This window comes from Callospermophilus lateralis, chromosome 15, assembly GCF_048772815.1.
Source record: "Callospermophilus lateralis isolate mCalLat2 chromosome 15, mCalLat2.hap1, whole genome shotgun sequence".
NCBI classification, from domain to species: Eukaryota; Metazoa; Chordata; class Mammalia; order Rodentia; family Sciuridae; genus Callospermophilus; species Callospermophilus lateralis.
The window spans coordinates 25,354,053-25,377,533 of NC_135319.1; the positions used below are offsets into that span (position 1 = coordinate 25,354,053).

At 39.0% G+C, this 23,481-nt stretch overlaps 1 protein-coding gene across 1 annotated transcript in view; it reads right to left on the reverse strand.

Moving 5' to 3' along the window:
* Sgms1 (sphingomyelin synthase 1) overlaps nucleotides 1-23,481 on the reverse strand; it is a 281,398-nt gene that overhangs the window by 233,719 nt on the left and 24,198 nt on the right. Inside the window, exon 2 of the mRNA XM_076834575.1 lies at nucleotides 11,023-11,123. The gene's annotated coding sequence lies outside the window, so the exon portion shown is untranslated. The remainder of the gene's footprint in view (nucleotides 1-11,022; nucleotides 11,124-23,481) is intronic.

Consider the following 23,481-nt stretch of genomic DNA (forward strand, 5'->3'; position numbering starts at 1 on the left):
CATTTAATTCCTCTTCAAACCTCAACGCAACAATTTTCTTTTTTATATACCTTTATTTTGTTTATTTATTTTTATGGGTGCTGAGGATTGAACCCAGTGCCTCACACATTCAAGGCAAGCACTCTACCTTTAAGCTACAACCCCAGCCCCCAGTTATTTCTTTTTAAAGGCATATAAGCCCACAAGGACAAAGATAACAGGAGCAGATATTAAAACGTTCACACAGAGGATGGCAACTGATGACAGACCCAAACAAGCCAAATCTTTCAGCTTGTAAAGCCTCATTCTTCATCATGAACAGACACTTCAGGATCTTCAGACACAGAAAGAAAAATGTCTAGCATGAAAGACAGAAATAAGGGGTGGAAGCAATCTGACAGAAATTGAAACTATGCAGAAAAGAAAATTTCAAAAAGAAAAATATTAATCTGCTTAGCGAGCTAAGAAACCATACTGGCAACAAACAATAACAGAAAAGTGTCAGAAATTAAAAACATGGTATCAAACATGAAAAACTTAATAGAAGGATTGTAAGATAAACTCCAAAAAATACCCTAAGAAAGTAGCTTATAAGGAGAGATGGAAAACAAAAGGAAAGATGTCTAGTCATGGGATAACTCAACACCTAACAGGAATTCCAGAAAATAAAGGGAGGGAATGAATAATGAAATACTGTACTTCCAGAAATTTTCTAAAAATTAAGGATGAGTTTTCAGATTGAAAATACCCATTTGGATCTCAGCACAAGAAATGAAAGTGTACCCTTACCAAGGAATATTATTGTGAAATTTTAGAACTGATGACACAAAGAATTATGAACCCCAGAAAAAGATAAGAAAAAGAAGACACCTATAAAGGACCAAGAATCAGTAGGCTTGGGCCTTGCCGCTGTCGACATTAGATGGACAAAGGTAAAAAAATGTGCAGTGCCGTCATTATTCCACAGCTTGATGATTTCCAACCTCGGATGACATTCTCGGGTAATATAACAACTATAAAGTCTTAGCTCCCATTTGCAATTTGTTAGGAAGTTTCAGAAGGTGTGCTCTGTCAAAGTAAGTGAGTAAAACAAGAAAATGAGAATATGGGATGAGGGAAAGATGGAAGCCAATACAATAGCAGATTTCTTTTAGAAATCCTCAGCATGGTACCAAAAGGCAATTCCTGAGATGTGCCACGCAGGAAGCCTACAGAGCAAGGCTCTAGGTGAGAATTCTCCAAATTGAAACTAAAAACATCTATGTGTGTCGGGGCACTGAGAGGAAATCCACATGGAAGGCTGCTCGCGGTTCAATTAGTGATCCGTGCAAGGAAAACTTATTTTTTTTAAAACAAAATAATTATTAAATCCAAGGAGAACTAAATGTGTATGCAAGACAGTGAAGATATATAGCACATCTGTGCAACCTATTTACACAATAAGGTAAACATTAGATAAGAAATGGACTAGTGAACAGCAGAAACAGATAACATTTTTCCTAAGCAGCCCTGTAGAACTGCATAACCTTTTTTAAAAATCTAAATTTTAAAAAGAAACGAATATTGCAATCCACACTTTTTTTTTCTTTCAATGCTTGGAAATCAAACCCAGGATCTCAATGTTATGCTTTAGAAATAAATGTCCCCCAAATATTCCTGTTTGTGCAGGAATAGTCAGAGGTGAGATGATTAGATTATGAGAGAGTTGTAACCTGATCACTCCATCCTAGTTTAAATGGACTAACCTAGTGGTCTTTCTCTCTCCCTCTCTCTCTCCCTCTACCAGGCAACCCCTCCCCCCCCCTCCTGACACTGTTATGAGATGAGTAGCCTTCCTCTGCAATGCCCTTCCACCATGATGCTCTGCTTTACCTTGGACCAAAAAAGTACAGTAAGCCATCTATGGATTGATACCTCCAAAACCATGAGCCTCAAATAACTTTTCCCCTTCTAAGTCCTCAAAATTGTCCTTGTCAGGTATTTTGGCCACAGTACTACAATGCTAACTAAAATCCTTATGCATGCTAGAAAAGAATCCTATCACTGACCTACATCCTTGCCCCTAAAATTGTTCTCTGCTACACCACCTGACAATTTAACAAAATACTTCCACATGTCCAGTCATTCAAACTCAGCACAACTCTACAAGTCATGTTATACACTTTACACAGAAGAGAAAACCATCTCAGGGAAGTTAAGCCACCTACCAACATGAGATAGAAAAACAATGGGGCAGAGAAAGGACTAGAAAGAGCACAGCATGCACAAAGGTTAAGTCTGAGGCTTACAATGGCTGATATTAATACTGTGGATAGGAATCTAGAGAGAATTGAGCAAAATCAAGTTTAGAGTCCGGTGGTTCTCAAACTTGAGAGTACATACAAATCACATGATCTTCTATTTAGATGAATTATCTAAAGTAGTCGAATTCATGAAAACAAAGTAGAATGGTGGTCACCAGAGGTTAGGGGGAGGGAGGACAGAGAAGTTGTTTAATGAGTTTAGAGTTTCAGATTTACAAAATAAAAAATATCTAAGATCTGCTGCACTATCCTGTGAATAGACTTAAGACTACTAATGGTAAACTTTAAGTTGTTTTTCAGTTTCACCCCCAGTTTCAACTTGGGCCATCTGGATAGAGCCTAAGAATTTTCTCTTTTAACAAGTTACCAATTGATACAATGCTACCATTCCAGGGACCAAATTTCCAAAACCATGGCTGTCCAAAGGTTCTAAATCCTGAATGCACAGGAACTTTACCTGAGACCCTAGACCAAGTAAAAAATGTACAGGGTGGGGATTGGGGCATATGAATGGATGTGGAATGATTTTAAATACCTAGGGTGATTCTAGTGTTCAGCCAGTCTAAGCTCTGCCCAGTTGGCAGTACAGGGCATGTCACTGCTAAGACCTGTCACTACTTAGCCACATTCTGGCCGTGCCTCCATTTCCTCATCTGTAGAATAAGGACCACAGAATTATTGAGAATATTAGATAGGATAACCAACAACAACAACAACAAAAAAAACAGAAGTTGGTGTCCATCACATAAGTAATAGTAACGTCATTACTCTTGTTGCTGACATTACAGAAAATAAGGTTGACCCTGTTTTCTCCACGATAAAATGGGGTCAGGTTAAAGGCAATGAAGAAACTCTTTATGTTCAATCACAGACTACTCAGCAAGACAAAAGGCTCCAGAAGGGCTAAGAACAAAGTAAGCAGAATTAAATCTAAGAATCTGTTATGATTCCCACCTGCATTTGACAAATTTAGGGTCTTACTAGAGAATTAGTAGCTAATCCCTTCACTCTCTGAGTAGGTGCTGTTATTTGGAATGTAAATATCATTGTAAAAACCAGCTGCTACAATCAATATCAAACACTGCCACCTTCATCTAAGGAGTCAATAAAAACAATGTGGTGTGTTCAGACAAAAGTTAGCTGAAATTCTCAGACATCCACGTGGTAAACAAGTCTTTGTCAAAAGGAACTGAAAAGGAAGGAAAAGACACAGTTCAGATAGGTTTATTCATTCAAGAAATATCTGAGCAGCTCCCACAGCCCGAGCACAGTTACACTGGAGAAGAAAACTGCATCTGCAGGGCAGTTTGTCAGGCCATGAAGCGGGTGGGTCTGGACAAGAAGCAAGCTTTGTGAATACTGAATAGCCCCATTTTTCCTCAAAAGCACAGTAGGGAGAGCCAAATTTGTGTTTTCTGCTAATTTTTTCCTTGCTTTATAGCTGCATATTTCCGAGGTGCATCATGGATTACTCACACTGATACTTCGAGCCACCAATATCTTAAGTCCACAGTAAATACAAAGAAATTATAGTCATAGTCCTCAGAAAGCAACATGACCCTCCCTAGATGTCTGGGTCATATCAACATCTGAGTCCCAAGCCTCCTTCATTAAGCTTTTTTGTTTTGTTTCTTTTTTTGTGTGTGGGGGTGGGGGGATGGGGGGTTGGTTTTTGGGGGAGGGTACCAGGAATTCAATGCAGAAGAGTTCTACCACTGAGCTACTCCCCAAGCCTGAGACAGAGTCTCACTAAGTTATCCAACTGAAACTCAAACTTGTGATCCTCCTGCCTTAGCCTCCCAAGTCAGTGGGATTCCAGGAGTACAGCATCATATCCAGTAGGAAAATACTTTAAAAAGGATGGCAGTATCTACTTCTAGACAGAACTGGCTAAAGCCCTTGGAAACAGAATTGCGCAACAATACAAACTTCTGGGTCAGTGATTACATCCTCTCACCACACTGACAGGTTCAAATCACCTCCCACCACAAAAATCTTTGTGTTTTTTAAAGCTCAGAATACTGAATGTGATTAAACCAGCAAACACTTCCCAAGTGAGTGAGTGCCAACCAAGATATGCCTGAATATCCCACCAGGGCATATTTCCACCGGGGTGGAACAATGGCAGTGTGAATTTTGGCCTAATAATGTTCCCTAAATATACCAGGGGGCATTCTTCACATGGGAAGCCAAAGATCAACTTACTGATAAAATGTAGGTGTGTTCAGGTACTTTTATGAAGCAGGTCTACTTTCTGTGGGTCTTTTCATCTCTGGTTCCTTGACATTATTAACCCACATGCCCTACTGCCATAACACAGAGGCAAGTGTGGGGTCAGGGCAGAAGTCAGGACCTAACAGTGTTGACCCTTACAGCCCCACATGACCCAGCTGTCAATGCAGAGGTCATTACAGTCACTCCTCTGCTGGCAAAGCTGTTTTAAAGGTCAACCACAATAACAAGGGAGAGTGAGATTAGTATGTATGAGGCGCCATCTGAAGTGCCCTACAAATGTCCATTGAGTTGATCTTTCCCAGAACCTATAAGATAAATGTGTTTATCCCCATAGCACAGTTGAGGAAACTGGGGCACAGAAAGGTTAAGCAATTAGTCAAAAGTTCATACCACTAATAGTGGAACCCAGTCTGATTCCAGAATCCATGTTCCTTATCATTTCTTTATTCTTCCTACCTAATAAATCTTTCAGGTTAAATAAAGAAGATATCTGAAAGTGCTTTACAAATCATAAAAAGATACATTCACGATAACTGTTACAATTACTATTTCACCTTTCAGGACCCACTGGCCTTCCTGCTAACTACCTGGATTTACCTCAGGCTTCCTCTCCTGCTGACCTCAGGCTCTAAGGGTAAACAATATAAACCAGGCAATCCAAATCAGAACAAGCCAAAGGCACAACGTCTGGTCCAGCATTAGGTGCATGGCAAATTATGTCCAGGAATGTGGTATCTTGGATGAGCACTTGATGTGGTGGAGGTTTTCATTTGCAGCCCATGAACACACAGTTAAGTCAGATTCTCATGACATCAATTAGAGCCCCAGGCAAGCCCCACCTGAAGGCGGTTCCATCCCTAGACTTTCAATATGCTGGCAAGTTTTTTCACTAAAGATGGTAAGAACTGAGTTTTCTGTCACTTGCAACCAAGCAAATCATCCTGATCTCTTTCTAAAACATATTTTTTTCTATTAAGCTAAATGTATCAGTACTTCAGTACTTTTCCCTTCCTGAAAATAAAACTTGAAAGACTGATAAATTTCAATCAGATGGCTTTGACAAATCAAGACTTCTAAGTTCTTGGCAAGATAACTGCATATTATGGACAACAGAAGATCCACACTTTCTAATAACATAGGACAAGTGATCTGGTTCGTCATCAAATTTGTTTCAGAAAACTTTATTTTTAACCAAAGGGTAAAGTTTGCAGTTTCCAGCTTGGTAAAGTAACTGTAATACTTATTTTCTTTGGGTCTTTTCAATTATTATCTCTTTTCTTTTTTTTTTTTTTTTAAGAGAGAGAGAATTTTTTAATATTTATTTTTTATATTTTAATATTTATTTAATGTTTATTTTTTAGTTTTCGGCAGACACAACATCTTTATTTGTATGTGGTGCTGAAGATCGAACCCAGGGTGGCGCGCATGCCAGGCGAAAACACTACCGCTTGAGCCACCTCCCCAGTCCTATTATCTCTTTTCTAAACCTAAACCATTATAAAGAAGAATTACTCAAAAAGGGCTAGAGATGTAGTTTGCAGTGAAGTGCTTGTCTAACATGTATAAGGACCCGAGTTTGATCTCCAGCACAACAAACAAAAAAAAGGAAAAAAAAAATTTTAAATAGGATTGAATTTTATAAAATACAAGAAGATGTGAACGGATACTGTATTAGTCCATTTGTCATTACTATAACAAAATACCTGATACTGGATGGTTGGTAAAGAAAAAAGAGAGTCTGAAGGGTCAAAAGCATGAAACTGATATCTGCCCATCTGTGGCAATGGCCTCATAGAAGATGGCATCACAACGGCAAGAGCACATGCAAGAGAGATGAGGAGCGCATCCAGGAGAGGGATCCAGCAAAGGTGCCAGGCTCCCTTACAACAACCCATTCTCAAAGGAACCAACCAGGTTCCCTCAAAAACTGCATCAATTCTTTTCGAGGGTGACACCCCAACTGACCTAACCAGGCCCCATCTCTTAAAAGTCCCAACATTGTCCTTCACACTAAGGACCAAGTTTCTGTCACATGAATCTTTCAGGAACAAACCTTATCCAAACCATAGAAGATATAAATCATTTCTTCTTCCTCAAGCAAATCAACTATAGCTAAACTTCATTTATCAAAATTCAGCCACAAAACAAACCAGTTTGGAGTCTGAATCATTGATTCCCTGCACTAGCTAATAATCCCTCTCTGTGGTTCCTGCAGGAGTCTGAGACTTCAGAGGAAAGCACCCCCATGCAGATCACTGCCTCAAATGGTGGCAAAAAGCATTCCACTTGATGTCTGACACCTTTGAATTATTACACACAGCTAGGTGACTGCAACTACAACTACAACTTCCAAATAAATGCCCAACCTCATTTCCTATAAGACCTCTTGAGCTAAAAGGTCATGCAGCCTTCATGGCTTATGATGGCTCATTGGTATGATTTGACTATTTCCTTTGGGCTGGTCTGAAGACAATCTTGGGGTGAAGAACAGGCAAGTCACCCAAAGCTTAGTGTCCACCCATGAACATATATGAGCACATATGAAAATGCTAAATGGGTTAAAAAGATGTTAAAAGCACATTTCTGCAGGGCATGGTGGCATACCCCTGTAATCCCAGTGGCTCAGGAGGCTGAGGCAGGAGGAAACCAAAGTGGTAAGCAACTCAGTGAGACCCTGTCTCTAAATAAAATACAAACTAGTGCTGGGGATGTGGCTCAGTGGTTGAGTGCCCCTGAATTCAGTAACCCCCTCCAAAAAAAGCACATTACTTAGAAAAATGTAACAAATGTTTCTGTATTTTCTGTGTTCATTACAATGCCTCCTATAGACTTCTCTGAAGCAGAAATGATCTTTTATGACCTTGAGTACACAAACAGATAAGCATTCCAATAGAGATAAATTTGTTACAGTACATTCCAAACTTTATTTTCTTGGTTTACTGTTCTTTCGGATGAGGTTATTATTTATTATTAAAGTAGCATACAATTAGAGGTCTATTTGGCCTGCTTTGGATAAGCACTTCAAATGCTCTTCAGCCCTTCTTCATACAAGGCTGCTCTCAGGCAGGTCAGAGTTACCACATGTAAATAATCAGGACCTTCAGAACTGTAGTAGTTGGTATGTACGTAACACTATGTAACTCAGCACTGAAGTACCCATTAAATTATAGGGAATAAGTGTTTAATCAAATTTATAAAACTAATGAAGTCAATGGACATATTAGTTTAAAATTGAGGATCTGGTACTTCTATTTCCATATTATTCTTTCATTTCAATTAATAGAAAACACAATCCTAGAATGGAACTTCAAATTCATAAGTCAAAATTTTTACATAATTTTCATAAGGTAAGAAATTTATCTAGTTATCACCATTTTACACCTAAAATTTAATGGGCACTCTAAATATCTGTTGAATAAATGGATGGATAGATAAGAGGATAAATGAATGAATGAATAAAGACATTAACATAAATTTAATGGGCTCAATCTATTACGTGACTACAGAGGTTATGATTACTAAGTTCTTCTTTTATGAAGTAAAGCAGGAGCTGGCAAAGTTTTTTGTAAAGGGCCAGATGGTAAATATTTTAGGCTTTGTGGGCCATATGGTCACTGTTCCAACAACTCAATCCTGGTCTCTTTCGCAACTATTCAACTCTACTGTTTAGCACAATACGTAAACAAATGAGCACAATTGTATTTGAATAAGACCTTATTTACAAAAACAGAATTTGACCATAGAAACATCCAAATCTCATGAGGAACACTTTCTATAATAACGCTTTATTTCCTAAAGATTAGAAATTGTTAAACTCTCCTGAGAATATACTTTGTATACAACCAGAGATATGAAAAATTGTGCTCTATATTAGTGTAATATGAATTGTAATGCATTCTGCTGTCACATATAACAAATTAGAATAAAAAAATTAAAAAGGGAAAGAAATTGGTAAACTCACTAAATTCTGCCCAACATGCTTTGTTGGGTCAAAATCTGGCCAGGGAATATATATCCAGATTCCACAGCTACCATCACTCCCTACTAATCTCAGTCCTGTTACCAGACAGGTCCCAGGTAAGTCTGTGCATTTACATCCCTGAATTCTACAGCACAGCTGGTTTCCAGGAGTGTGGCCCACGTCCATAACTGTGAAGCCACAACCACAACATGGGCTCCTCAAGTGCAAGCCCACAACCTTCTACTCTTTGCTCTCCTCTAACACGTAAAATTGAGCTTTAAATATTCCTTGATGGCACAGTCTCCCCAGAAGAGCTACAGAGAGTAAGAATGGCAGACAAGAATACAGAAGACTAGTGCCTGCAGGGAATAAAGTGAAAGGGACATGGTGAGTCATAGCAAGAGCAGCAGAAATCATGACAGGACTGAAGAAACCATACACGTCTCTTGCACATGTGTCTTGCTCTCTTATCAGAAGTTAGAACATTTCCTTCATATCCAGCAGAAGCTGGGCAGAGGTTGGAAACCTAAGATCACCTCCACTGTAACCACAGTGAGGACAAAATCTTGTTTAATCCCCATTTCTGGTAGAGGGTGCCCATATACTTACCGATATCTACCAGAATAAATAAACTATACTAATCTCTTACAACAGAACCCTACAGCAATGAAAAACAACAATCCAAAACTATATCAAAACTATATGAAACAATAGGGAGTAACCTCTTTAACACATTATTGAATAAAAAAAAAAACAGATGCAAAAAAGTACAATTTGCATTATGTATTACTTACACACTTACACACACACACGTGGGCAAAAGAAACCCAGGCAAAACTAATGTACACTCTCAAAGTCAAAGCAGTAGTTTTCCTTGGAGGGAGCAGGGTAGTATCTAGGAGGACCAATGATGTTGTATTGGTAATGTTCTTAACCTTGGGTTCTGGTCTGGTCACACAGGTGTGTTCAATTTGTAAAATGAGACTGAGCTACATACTTGTGTGTACTTTCTGTAGGTATGTTATACTTCAAAAAAAGGTTGTTGTTGTTTTTTAAATATCCCCTACCTAAATGACCCAGGCAATATTGGACTCTATAAACCCTCCCTTCATCCATCATTTTCCCTGCTCACTCATCTTTTCAAAGCATAACCATATAGAGGCCAAAGAATGAGAAAGCAACCTAGATCATTCCAAGCTCCTTCTGAATGTTTCCTTTGAATAACCTTTATTGATATCACTAACCTTTTTTTTTTAAAAGAGAGAGAATTTTTTTAATATTTATTTTTTAGTTTTTCGGTGGACACAACATCTTTATTTTATTTTTATGTGGTGCTGAGGATCGAACCCAGCACCCCACGCATGCCAGGCGAGCGCACTACTGCTTGAGCCACGTCCCCAGCCCCATCACTAACCTTTTAGTCAAATTGGAAAAGGACAGTAGAAGAAGCCACTGTTGCCCTAAATGGGCAACTTCAGTTCATAAATGTCTATAAAGAAATGCTTCAAAATATAGAAAGAAACAAAACAATGTTTCAACACACAGGGAACACTTGAGAGAGGTATCATAAATAAACTATCACTGAGATTGGAATGTACAACCGTCAACAGCCACCCTGCAAGAAGCAGCTAACTGGTCATGTAATCGGCTGTAATGTGTAATGATCGGGAACTGCAATCATTGCAGAACACATCTTTTAGATTCTATATAAAATTTCAATTCAGGTAGTCAGGTTGGGAATCATTTTTACTCTCTCTAATGTTTGAATTTTTATTCTCTTTAATTTTGCTCTAATTTTACTCTCTAATGTTGGTTTAAATATATAAACCTCAACTTCATATTACCACTCATAATTTTCCCACATTCTCCTACAAGTTTAGATTTAAAAAAAAAATCATTTAAGACCTTTGTTCACATTAGATCACAGGGACTGGTGTACTTAAGAATGCTGATCAGAATGGGGTAAAGGCAGTGATCGAATCCTCTGACGCAACCAAAAAACATTATCCATAGGGGCAGGATAGGCAGATTTCAGGGAATGAAAAAAGTATGGAATCCTTCTCTCTCAGGAAAATTTCACACCTTCATGTTCATGTTTCTTTTATCAAACAAATTCATATTGCTTTATCTGTCCATTAATTAAATCTTTTTAAATTTTTTAGTCTGACTTTATTTTTATCAACTATGAAGGAAACATAGCTCAAAGTTAGACCCTTTACTAGAAGCTATTTAAATAATTCTGTACCATAGAGTTTATGAATATCCTAAAATATCTCTCAAGGGAGAACATTATTATTTTTAGGAATTATGGCCCCAAACATTTAGGAGAAATTCATATGTCTGTAAGTTACTTTCACATATTTCAGTCAAAAAAAAAAAGTATAAAATATACACATACACACACAAAGAAAAGGTAGCAAAAATCCTAATAGCTATTAAATCTAAGGGTAATAGGTACATAGGAGTTCACTGTACATTTTTTTTAACTCTTCAGTATGTTTGAAAATTCTAATAGTAAAAAGCTGCATACAAATTTTGTTTTACCTTTCACACAGGGATGGCCGTCTTCTTTCTCCTAATCAAAACCAAATGGCTAAATATGCCCAAATACACATTCAGGGGTCGCTCATGCTGCCTTCTTCGCCCTGCAAGAAGAAGCAAAACAACATGCTATCACCAAGGATTTTATTGTTAGTGCTATTTCAGTTGATAAAATGTACTTAATATATAGCAAGCATCTAGATTAAAATACTGCTGTAACGTTTTTTTAAAATAGGGAGAGAAGTGAAAAGAAAAAAAAACTGACCATATAGTGAATGTGATAAATCAGCCCCACCTAATCAGGAAATTCTAGAACAAAGGAATATCTCAGGAACTTCATTTTTAATATTTATTAAAATATGATTGATAAACAAAAGTTGCATGTATTTAGGGTACAGAATGTGATGTTTTTATATATTTTTTTCACTGTGAAATGATTGCCATAATAAAACTAATTAACACATCCATTTTTTTTGTGGAAAGTACATTCCACAAATGTGTAATGAAATCTACTCTCAGCAAATTTCAAACATGTGATAAATTGCTATTGACTTTAGTCATTGTGCCACATTTCAGGTTTTCTATGCGTTAGAGCTCCAAGTTTGTTGCAGAGAATTTCTTTTAATTCACATAACTTCAGGGCAGTGACACAGCCCAAATATTCTCTCAAACAAAAACCGGCACAAGAAGAACCTGAGATTCCCTCTGATTTTGTATTTGAGACCATACTTAGAAGGCATCCACCTGACCCTTTTAGAACCATATTGAAATGGCTAAACCACCCCAAATCCTTTCAGGCAAAAGTGTTTAGATCCAGCACACTATACACTCCAGCACATGCTCTAGAGCAACGAGGCATCATGGCCTGAAATGTGTAATCAGACTGCTACCACCATAGGTCCTGCTTTGGCACCATCTAGTACATTCGATCCTCCCCACAGCCCTAAGCAGAGTTTACTGATCCTGTGATCCAGAAAAGGCAGTCCAGTGTCAAAGATAATGTATGAGCAGAAAGGAAACTCCTGCTTTCCCAGGCTCAGGATCTGTCTCACTATATGGAATGTCTCCACCCCACCAACGTGAAAACCAACCCCAGCACCAAATAGCCAAACAACACATTCACATAAGAGAAATGGGGGTACAGTTTATTTTGGGATACAGTTTATTTTCTGAGAGTATATATTCATAATCATCTTAATAGTACCACTAATACTATCGTCATTGCCAATACTTATTACCAGTGAGTATACTTCCTTGGTAGACACAATAACCTTAATGTAATTTTGGCATTGTATATATATACATATGAACTTCATTTTTCTCCCTTCTTTCTCATAAAAGCACCATTGCCCAACTGAAGTGAAAAAGCAAGCATCACATCATACGCCTATTGATTTTTATCTTTGCCATAACCACAGGCAGTTCTCTCTTGCTATTGAGGACTTTCATTTTTTATAATGCAAAATACAGTACAATTTAAAAAGCAGAGAAACAGCACCACAAATAATGACAAAAACAGCTCCAGCACTGTAGGGGAGGAGGCAGTGTCACTACATGATGGCCTGAAGAGGCACTTTGTTAATCACCAAAATTCTGCACTCACAAGGTCTGGGAGATATCTCTATCTCTATGCTTAACATGTGCAAGGGAACGGGGGACAAAAGCCTGAGGAAAGCCAGTCAGGGAGCCCCTGCACCGGGTTTTTGGTCCTGTTATCTCAGCTTATTAGTATGATTAAAAAGCCAGAGACCCTCATCAGGCTGCTCCCTCCCTGAAGGTTGGAACACCTGTTCCAAGGACATTGGGATCTACAAAGGAGAGACAATGTGACTCACCACCTCACAAACTGGGCACACTGGACCCCCCAGGAATACTTTTACCATGCAGCTAATGCCTTCAGCTACACAAAATAAAGGGGAAATGCATGAAGTACTTTCCAGAAACATCACTCTTACTCAAGATTTTGGTGGGGGAAGTTTAAACAAATAAAGAATTTAAAATTTGTTACTATTAAAACAAATCTTTGTTGTGGAGTAAAATGCAATAGCTGCATGAATTAAGCTAAACACCTAACCTCAGGTGCCTAGATCATTTCCAGCTTGGCTGTAGAAGTGGGGAAAGAAGATGGATTCTCCATTCTTATGAAAGATGGTCTTGGGAGAAAGCAGGGGTTTGAATATCACAATGGCCCTTGTTCTGGACAATTCTCTTCAAAATTAGTTGTCCCAGACTCACCAGATGTAGGCACAGGCAAAATGAAGTCTAGGCACACATAATCCCATTTCTATATCACATTTCCTGGTACAAGTATTACTAAGGTTTGTTTCCTGATGTCCCGCAACAGGCATATTTCTGTCACACAGACTCATGCCACTCTGCTTTTATATCACTGACATTTCTTCTACCCCATTCACTCTGGCACATTTACTATTAGCAGTAACTCTCATCTAACTGAATGTCTATAACATTACTATCAAAAAAATGAACTTGGGCTGGGGATGTGGCTCAAGCAGTAGCGCGCTCGCCTGGCATGCATGTGGCCCGGGTTCGATCCTCAGCACCACATACAGAGATGTTGTGTCCACCTAAAACTGAAAAATAAATATTGAAATTCTCTCTCTCTCTCTTTCTCTCTCTCTCTCTCTCTCTCTCTCTCTCTCTCTCTCTCTTAAAAAAAAAATGAACTTGGGGCTGCGGTTGTAGCTCAGCGGCAGAGTGCTTGCCTAGCAGGTACGAGGCACTGGATTTGATCCTCAGCACCACATAAAAATAAATAAATAAAGGTATTATGTCCAACTACAACTAAAAATATATATATTTTAATAAAGAAATAAACTTACCAATTTAGTTTATCTCTAAAATCATTTCATTGTGAAATATATTTTCAAGTGCATAACTATAAGATGGCCCCCAGTGATCCCCACACCTCCAGTATTCCTGTGTTCACCTAGCCAGTCCCCTTCCACACTGAATAGCTCTGGCATGTGTAAAAACCACCATATTTTGAAATGGTGAAGTGAGACCTCAAAGGCTAGGTTGAAAGACTTTGCAGCGTCCGTCTTATTCTGTCTTGGGAGGGAAGCTGACTGTGGTGACATGAGGACAGGTAAGGTGGTAAAGAACTGAGGTATCTTCCCAAGAACCAGCAAGAAACCCAGCCCTCTGCAGCAGCCCTATGAGTCATCTTGGAGGCAGAGCCCCAGTCATTGCTGATCACAGCCTCATGAGAGACCCCAAATCAGACTACCTGACCAAACTGCTCCCAGACTCCTGACCTACACACAGACACGCATTTGGTACTGGATGTTTATTATTATTTCATTTCAAAGACTCCAGGTAATCTGTTATGCAAGGATAACTACTATAATAACATGTTAGCTTAAAGAACAATAGAATATATTCTCAATCCAGTTGGCATTTGATTTTGGTTTGTTTTTGGAAGCCCTGTGTGTGTCCTACCTGACTGCATTTCCCCCACTCATTCTTCACCACCACCCCACCACCAAGATTTACCATTGGCCTGAATTTTGAGACAATTATTCTTTTGCTCCTCATTAGGGCTTTACCACATATATGTTCTCAATATGTTGTTATGTTTTGCCTAATTTAAGTCTAATAAAAATAAACCTATACTGGAAATAAGCTTAGAAGCCCATATTCTTATAAGACTTGCCTCTTCCCTTGCGATTTTGATCTTGAGATTCACTCCTATTGACTCATATGGCTATAGTTCACTCATTTTTTCACCACCACCTAATTCTCCTTATGTAAACATACCTGCAATCTCCAGCTCTTTTCTACCACTGAGGATCCTCTGGGGATTTTTCCATTTTTTTACTATTATGAATAATACTGCTATTTATATTCTAGTGCTTGTTCCCTGGTGCACACAGGCAAGAGTTTCTGCAGGGTATATACCTAGGAGAGGAAAAGCTGGGCTTGGGATTGTACATGTTCAACTCCACCAAGTATTGCCAAATTGTTTTTCAAAGTGGTTGTGTACAATTGACTCTTTAGCCGCCTTTCCAGTCTCTCTCCAAATAAGAGGCATGCTTGTTTTACTAATTACAAGGAAAGCTTTCAACCAACAAAAGGGAAAGCCTTTCCTCTTTGCAGCATCACTACTGCAAATAAAGAGTACTCCAAAGCAGTGACCCAGACAGCTGGAACATATTAGTCACAGAACATCAGTACAAACTTCAGAACAATGATGCAGACCCAGCCGACACCACACACTGCCCACGGGTATAAGTCAGATTTGATTTCGAGACCTAGGGTAAATTCAGAGACTATTTTCTTCCTGTGGATTAACATATGATCATTCCACCTTATTGCTATCATATTGAAGGGAAAGAAAATAAACTCACATGCAGCCTAGCCAAATCAAGACTCAAGCAGGAGAATAAATCATCTTCAGGAAATAATGGTTGTTTCTTTTTAACAGAGAGCTGGTTATGGTTTTGTTTTGTTTTTTAACTATAAGATGAAATTGTTATTTACTATATTTATATATAGTAAGTTATACTATTTATATATAGTAAATTGTTATTTACTATAACTGGTTTTATTTGTAGTAATTTTATAGTGATTCTATAAAAAATTCTTCTGTATATTCTTTACAAAACGATGTCCTTTGAAGATTTAAAGTTAATCCAATTTCTTAAGTATCAATAGTAATTTTTATAATTTAATCAGGATTTCTAGTAAAAAGATGATAGCAAATGTCATTAAATACAAATAATGAGAAATTCTGTCATTTACGGCAAAAAGGAAAGAGAACGTTATAAATTTCAAGGTAGCTCATGTATCAAAAAAAGAACAGTGGCACAAAAGGCACCTAATTGAGGCCATTTCAACTCAACTGCTCAACAATTATTTGTCTCTTTAAAATCATTTAGCCTTTTGAGGTAGGAACTATTATTATGCCCATTTTGCAGATGGAGGCAGAGGAAGCAATGAAATTGTGCATAATTACATAGCTGATAGGCCACCCCAGGGTTTGAACCCAAGCAGTTTATTCCAGAGTCCACATTCTTTTTTTATTTTCTTAATACTTTTTTAGTTGTAGACAGACACAATATCTTTATTTTGTTTATTTAGTTTTATGTGGTGCTGAGGATCCAACCTTTACCCATGCGAGACCAGCTCTCTACCACTGAACCACAACCTCAGCCCAGGGTACACATTCTTAACCATGACTCTGGGCAACTTCTCAGTTCCCCAAAAAGTCCTGCTATGGTGACAACAATAGCAGCCTTCAATTACTAACCATCTACAACATGCTAAGCATTTGTCAAGTGTTCTATGACAGTATTTCTAATTCTCCCCATATCTGTATCAGGAATGTAGTATTCCCATTTTTCAGCTGAAGAAACTTAGGCCCTAAGAGTTAAGAAATTTGGCCAAAATCACATAGGCAGTAAAAATTAAGTGGTGGAGACCACTTGAAACAAATCCCTAAAGTTCATATTCTTCCTACAATGGGCCTTTGTGGGCTATCTAGGCTACACACTAGTACCTAATCTCAGGGCAAGTGGCACTTAAGTGTTGACCTTAGGCCCTGGAAACAGATCCCTGTGGGAAGCAGAGGCTATACTTGGGAAAGGTGTGCTGGCCACTGAGCAGCAGCAGTAGCCACCAGGTCTCTATCCTAACCCCAAAGAAATGGAGTGGGAGCTGAAAAGTGCACAGGACTCACAAGACCTGGGCTTGACAGCACGGCCTTCTGGAGTTGCAATGGGCAGATCCCTAGAGCACAAGGTTTCCTTCTATCAAATGGGGATATCCTTCATTTCCAAGGGGTGCTGTGAGGATTGAAAAGACAAACACATAAAAAACACCTGGCACACAGAAGGCATCAGATATGTGCTTCACAATGGAAATATTAAGTGAAGCCACCAAGCAGGAATAAGCAGAGAGTTGACTTTAAGAACTTGTTTCCAAATATAAAGTCTCACATATTTAATAATGAATAATTTGACAAATTTTAAAGGACCATACTTGTATCATGTTTTTTTTACTAATATTATGACTTCCTCATTCCACCCTCCCCTAAATGAAATAACCATGCCAACTAGATCAACCCTTTATGATATTAGTAAAAGTCAGACATTTTTTTCGTGTAAACATTGGAGCTGGAATGAACTAAAAATAAAACATTTGGCTCATTTAACTTTTCTATTATTGAATTTAAAAAATCTTAAGCATTTATTTCAAATAGCAGCATCTTTCAAAGTATTTCCAGTTTCCTGGAAATCATCCCAAGTTCTCTGGCCAATAAAAAAAATTGATTAAATGACTAATATATGAAAAAAGAATTCCAGAAACACTACATATACCACTGCTGTGAGAGAAAAGGTTCCTCAATAGTAGCCCTTTACCATACCTAGAATTAGGTATGATGTGTATTTAGGAACAGAACACCCAGGTTAGCAACCGGAAATCACAGTAACCCATCCTTTTGCATTTAGGGAGAAACAGAGAGCAGCAACAACTGCTGCATTTTAAGTCTGCTTTGCAAAACTGCTCCAATCCCATCTTTATTGATCAACTGATGTAAGCCATTAGTGAGCTACACAGGAAAAGAGAAAGGCTGGATCCCATGTCTCTGGTACTTGATCCAAAGTAGAACAAAAGCCCATCAGGGACAATTTTTCAGAGAGAAAAAACTACAAGGGGCAGAAACCACCTCAGAACAGGTATTGAGAACCCAGAGGTATACAGTCAAAGCTAGACCTTTTGCTCAGCACACTTTGTGAACTCTACCGCTGAACTACAACCTTAAAAACCCTCACTCAACCTTAAAAACCCTTCCTTAAAAACCCTCACTCAACTCCCTTAGGTATATATTCATTACAGATCCCCATTTAGCAGATAAGGAAACTGACTCTCTGAGATTAAATGACTCGCCCAAAGTCACAGAACTAGTACCTGGCCCATACAACATGGCAGGCACTTAAGTATCTTTTGAACATGGGATCTTTATTTCTCTACCATGAAAAGAAAAAAATGACTAATCTCCCTAGGATTTTGTAGGGATAAAAAAAAAAAAAAAGTGCCTAAATCGGTGCCTTGACCTTTAGAATATGCTGTGGTAGGTGGACAACAATGTTGATACAAAAAAAAAAAAAAATGCCAAGATGGGTCAAAATAATAACAAGCATAACAAATATAATGAATAGAGGATACACAAATGGCAAACAAGCATGTTAATCGAAACCACAGTGAGATTCCAGACCATACCTAGCAGAACAGCTAAACTTTAAAAACCAGTGACATCAAATGCTGACAAAGTTACAGAACAAGTAGGACTCTCACACTTTGCAGGTGTGAATGCAGTGTGTGAGAGGGTAAGCAAACTGTGGTAGGTCCACACAATGAAATACCACTTCGTAATAATAAAGAACAAATCACTGATAACACACAGCACCATGGTTGAATCTCAAGTGTGTTACACTAAGAAGCCTAATCTAAGAAAGAGTCTCTATGATCCCATTTATATGCTATAAAGTCAGAGAACAGATCAGTGTTTCTAGGAATTCAGGGAAAAAGAGAGTTTGACTACACATAGAAAATCTGGAAGATGACAGGACTATCCCATATGCTGTTTATGGTGATGGTAACATGAATCAATGCACGTACTGAAATTCACAAAACTTGCTATGGACTGAATGTCCAAAATGTGTATGTTGAAACCCTAATCTTCAATGTAATGAAATTTGGAAATGAGGCCTTTAGGTCATAATGGGATTAGTACCCTTTAAGAAAATACAGGACAAGAGAGATGAGATCTCGATCTCTCTCCCTCTCTCCCTCTCCCTCTCTCTCTCTCTCTTTTTCTGTGTGTGTGTGTGAGTGTGTGCTTATGTACCGTGTAAGCAGAAAATCAGACATCAGTCCGTGAACCAGAAAGAAAACCCTCCCCAAAAATCAACCATTCTGGCCAGCACCTTGATCTCAGACTTCTAGCCTACAGAACTGTGGGAAATAAATGACTGGTTTTTCAGCCAACCAGTCTCTGGTATTCTTGTTACAGCTAATACATAAATGTGAAATTTGCTGTGGCATATTAGTTTACATACACAGCATATTAGTGTATGCCCATACTAAGAACTATATACCCTGCAAAAATTCATTTTACTGTTGGTAAATTTTTTTAATTACTAAAAAATAGCATTTAAAACTTATAAAGAATTTGTTTGCCTAGATGAAATGACTAGATATCTGACACATGTGGAGAAGGATTGAAAAGTGAGGGCAAATAGCTTGGAAGCTCCTTGCAGAGGGAACAATGATGGGAGAGGAGACCCTCAGGAGTCAGTGGAAGGAGCAGCCACAGAGACCCTGACAGGTGCTCACCAAGTGCAAGACTCTGGAATAATGCAAGTCACATCATCTCCCGGAGCCTTAGTTTATCAATCTCTAAAATGAGGCAGCAAAGAAAATGATTCTGAAGGTCTTTTTCTGCCTTAGGTCAATTTTGTTTTAAGATACTGAATCTAAAAATACAACAGGACGAATAAGTAGAAATACCCAGTGATGGACAAAATAAAATACATCTTCACAAATGCCCAGGAAGACAAAATAAAGTGAAAAGTACCCACGTATATGAATGGTAAGGTGATGGTGGCAGAAGTAGCCAAGACACAGAAAAGATAGGCAACCAAGAACACCCCTCTATTGTACATTGGAAGCCAAGAGAGGTTTCACAGAGGTACAGGCAAGGTCCTCAAAATAACTCAAGGACTCAAATGCTAAAAGAGCCAAGAAAAATGAGAACCGATAAAACAAAATTTTCAAGACTATTCAAGAGATTGACTGAGTGACTGCCAAAAAAAATGTAACAAAAAGGCTACCGTCCAAAATGTGCATGCATCTCAATATCTTGGCTGTGTCCTGATTGGTTTTTTCCTGGCATTTTCAACCTCACTCTGCCTTCATCTTCACTGGTAGGAGCACAGAATTTAATAAAACATGCAGGAATAGTTTCCCTGCAATAGCCCACTTCAAAAGTTGCAATTTTCAAAATTCAGAAATTCCTGGAAATTACCATCATTGGATGCTGGTGAGCCGTTTTCTTGTCCTATATAAGTTTAGACTGAATTCTAGAATGGAAGAAGCCATGTCATTTTTAAAGTAGTTAACAAAATAAAACTATACAATCACACAATGTCAGAAGTACTGAGATTTTTTTCTTGTCACTTTATTAGTTTGTGAAGCAGGAAAATAGCTTGAAGTTAGTAATATTCCCAGGTTAACCAATTGAAATGTGATAAATCCTTCCTCTCTGTCCAGAGTGAGTCTCAAAACACTGCTTAATGGGCACAGCTATTCCAGCCAAATGAACCCAGGCGGACAGACCACTTAATCAGAACAGAGGAAGGATTAGGGAAATTAACAGTTGAAAAGGAATACCCAAAAGCACAGTTAACACACTGAAAGAAAACTCTTGCAACACAACTGCTTTTACAAATTTTCCCCTGGATGATGAAATGTGAAAACATCAATTTGGTGTAACCTGGTTCTGTAGGTTAAGAAAGAAGAGAAAAAGCTGGCGACTTCACCTAGAATCTAGTCTCTTCCACCACTAAACAACTCACTAACTTTGGGCAGATTTCTCTAATCTTTTTGTATCTCCCTTTCTGCATCTATAAAATGGGGATAATCTTGTCCTTCATCTACCACTCAGGGTAGATGGTGACATGAGCCAGGTGAGATCATGTCTGCAGAAGCACTTCAAGAGAATACAAATGCAAATAGAAGGTGTTATTTATGCTATTCTGCATGGGGAGGAAGGGAAGGCTGAATACAGTTTAATCACATCCCAACTGCCCCTTTCAAGCCAAATATATTTCTCTTCCATTACAGCTGTACTTTGGAGCAGGTGCTGGAATTGATGGAGATAGAAGGTGGTGAGGGAGGATGAATCTGTTACCCAGCTTCAGTCCTCCTGGCTGCAAGAAGAAAAAAGGGTTGTTTCTTACCCATTTATATTCTACTCATCTTTTCAAGAGCCTTCTATGTGTCAGACACCAAGCTAGGCACAAAGAGAGAGAGGGGTTTTGTTTTGTTTTTCATTTTTTTTATTAATGCACTATAGTTATGCATAATATTGGGTTCATTTGGATATAATCATACAAGTAGGAAATACAATTTGCTCTATTTCAGTCCCCAGTACTTCCCCTTTCTTTCCCCTTCTCCCTCCCACTCCGCCCCTCCTCTGCTCCACTGGTCTTCCTTCTATTTATATTGTATTTTTATATTAGTGCTTTATAGATATACATAAATGTGAAATTAGCTGTGACATATTAGTATATGTACATAGCAGTTTGGTCAATTTCAAATCTATCCTTTTCCTGTCCCTCCTCCCTTTCCTCAATTAAGAGAGAGACTTTTTTTTTTTTTTAACAGAAGAGGCCATGTCCTCAAGCAAGTTCACTCTGGAAACAGCTAAGCATCCAAACAGCTAAGTAGAAACAGCAAAGAGCAAAGTCTAGAGAGAGAGAAGCAACTACAACAGTGAAGGGGGGCATCCTAAGTGACTATAAGACAGGCAGCAAGACATCACAAGAACAGGAAGGGTGGATGAGGGGGCACAACAAGGGACCAACACAACAGAGGGGAGGAAAAGTTTATTTGAGGGCTCACAGTTTCAGAGGTTTTAGTCCATAGACAGCTGGCTCCATTCCTCAGGGTTCGAGGTGAGGCTGAACATCATGGCAAAAGACGGTGCCCGGGATTTCCCCTATGGGCCACAGGAACCACAAACACACTTAAGTGAGGACTACCATGTTCACCCACACAGCTAGCTCAGAAAGAGGACTATGACAGCAGTTGGGTGGACAGAATGAAGAGAGAGCAGCAGGCAGATGGCTACAGTAGAAATCCAGGCAGGAGGTGATAAGGCTTGAGAGCATGAGAGAACAATGGAGATAAGGGGTAAATGGACTTGACTTGCTGACAGGAAGGATACAGGGACAAGAGGAATGGTGGGTGACTCCCTGGTTCTGCCCAGATGACTGAGAGGATGGTGGGCTTTTTCACAAGACACTGGAAGAAGTAGAGTTGGTGGGCAGGGTGGGTTTGCTGTGTACCAGTGGCACTTTATTTATATACGACCTCAAATACGCAAAGTCACTTTGTACATTTGTGACTAACCAAAATCGTTTAGCTGCCTGTTTCAAATTTCCATAGCCAAGAGGCCCTCTGAAGATGAATGGGATGCCTGCGCAAGAACCCAACTGCACCTTCACCTCTCATAGCCGAAGTGAGCATGCACTCCCACAAGAAGTAAAGTTCGAGGAAAAAAGTATCTTACGCTAGGCCACACAGCCAGAAAGACAGGGAACTAAACTTTAATCTACGATGGTCTGTAGGGAAGGAAAAAAACAAAGAGCTATTTCTGCTCTTATACATTACTCAGTACAATTCTTCTGACAGCATATGTGTGGCAAGTGATTCTCCACCAGTCACCAGCTGAATGTCCCCCAATGCAACTGTGACATTACCTACTGAAGATGGTATCAGATCCCACCACTTAAAGGTACAGTCCCACAAGACTACCTCCCACTGCAGATGCCAGTCACAAGTCCCAGTTGTTTTTACCAATGCTTCTGACCAATGAGCTATAAATCAGAGGTTGCCAAGACCCTCTCCCTGGGTGTCAGTTTGCTAGGATGGCTCAGAGAAACACTTAATGCTTACTGGTTTGTTAAAAAGGACATCACAAATGATAATGGAATATCCATCATCGAATAAAGGAACATCGAGACAGAAGAGATGCTGTTATGGTTTAGATGTGGTGTCCCCGGAAAGCGCACACGTATGACAATGCAATAAGGTGTAGAGGAAAAATGATTGGGTTATAGCCTTAGTCTAATTAGTGAGTTAATTCCTGATGGGATTAATTGAAGTGATAGTTAACTGAAGTGATAGGGTATAGCTGGAGGATTTGGGAATTGGGGCATAGCTTTGGGTATATATTTGGAGAATGGAGTCTCTTTCTCTGCCTCTTGGTCACCGTGTGAACTGCTTTCCTCTACTACCCTCTTCCGCCATGAAGTTCAGCCTCACCTTGAGCCCCGAGGAATGGAGCCAGCCCTCTATGGACCAAAACCTCTGAAACTGTGAGCCCTCAAATAAACTTTTCCTCCCCTCTGTTGTGTTGGTCAGATTCTTTAGTCACAGCAGCAAAAAAAAAACTTGACTAAAACAGATGCTTAGGGTAAGGCATGAGGGTAAGGCACAGAGTTTCCATGCCTCTATGGGGACACCACCCTCCATTCAGCCATCTGGAAGCTCTCCAAACCCTGTCATTTCAAGTCTTTATGGCAGCTTCCATACATAGGTGTGACTGATTACATCACTGGCCATTAGTGATCAAGATGAACTTTCAGCCCCCTTTCCCTCTCTGAAGGTTGGTGTAGGGGTAGACATGCTGAAAACCCCAATGCTTAATCCTGT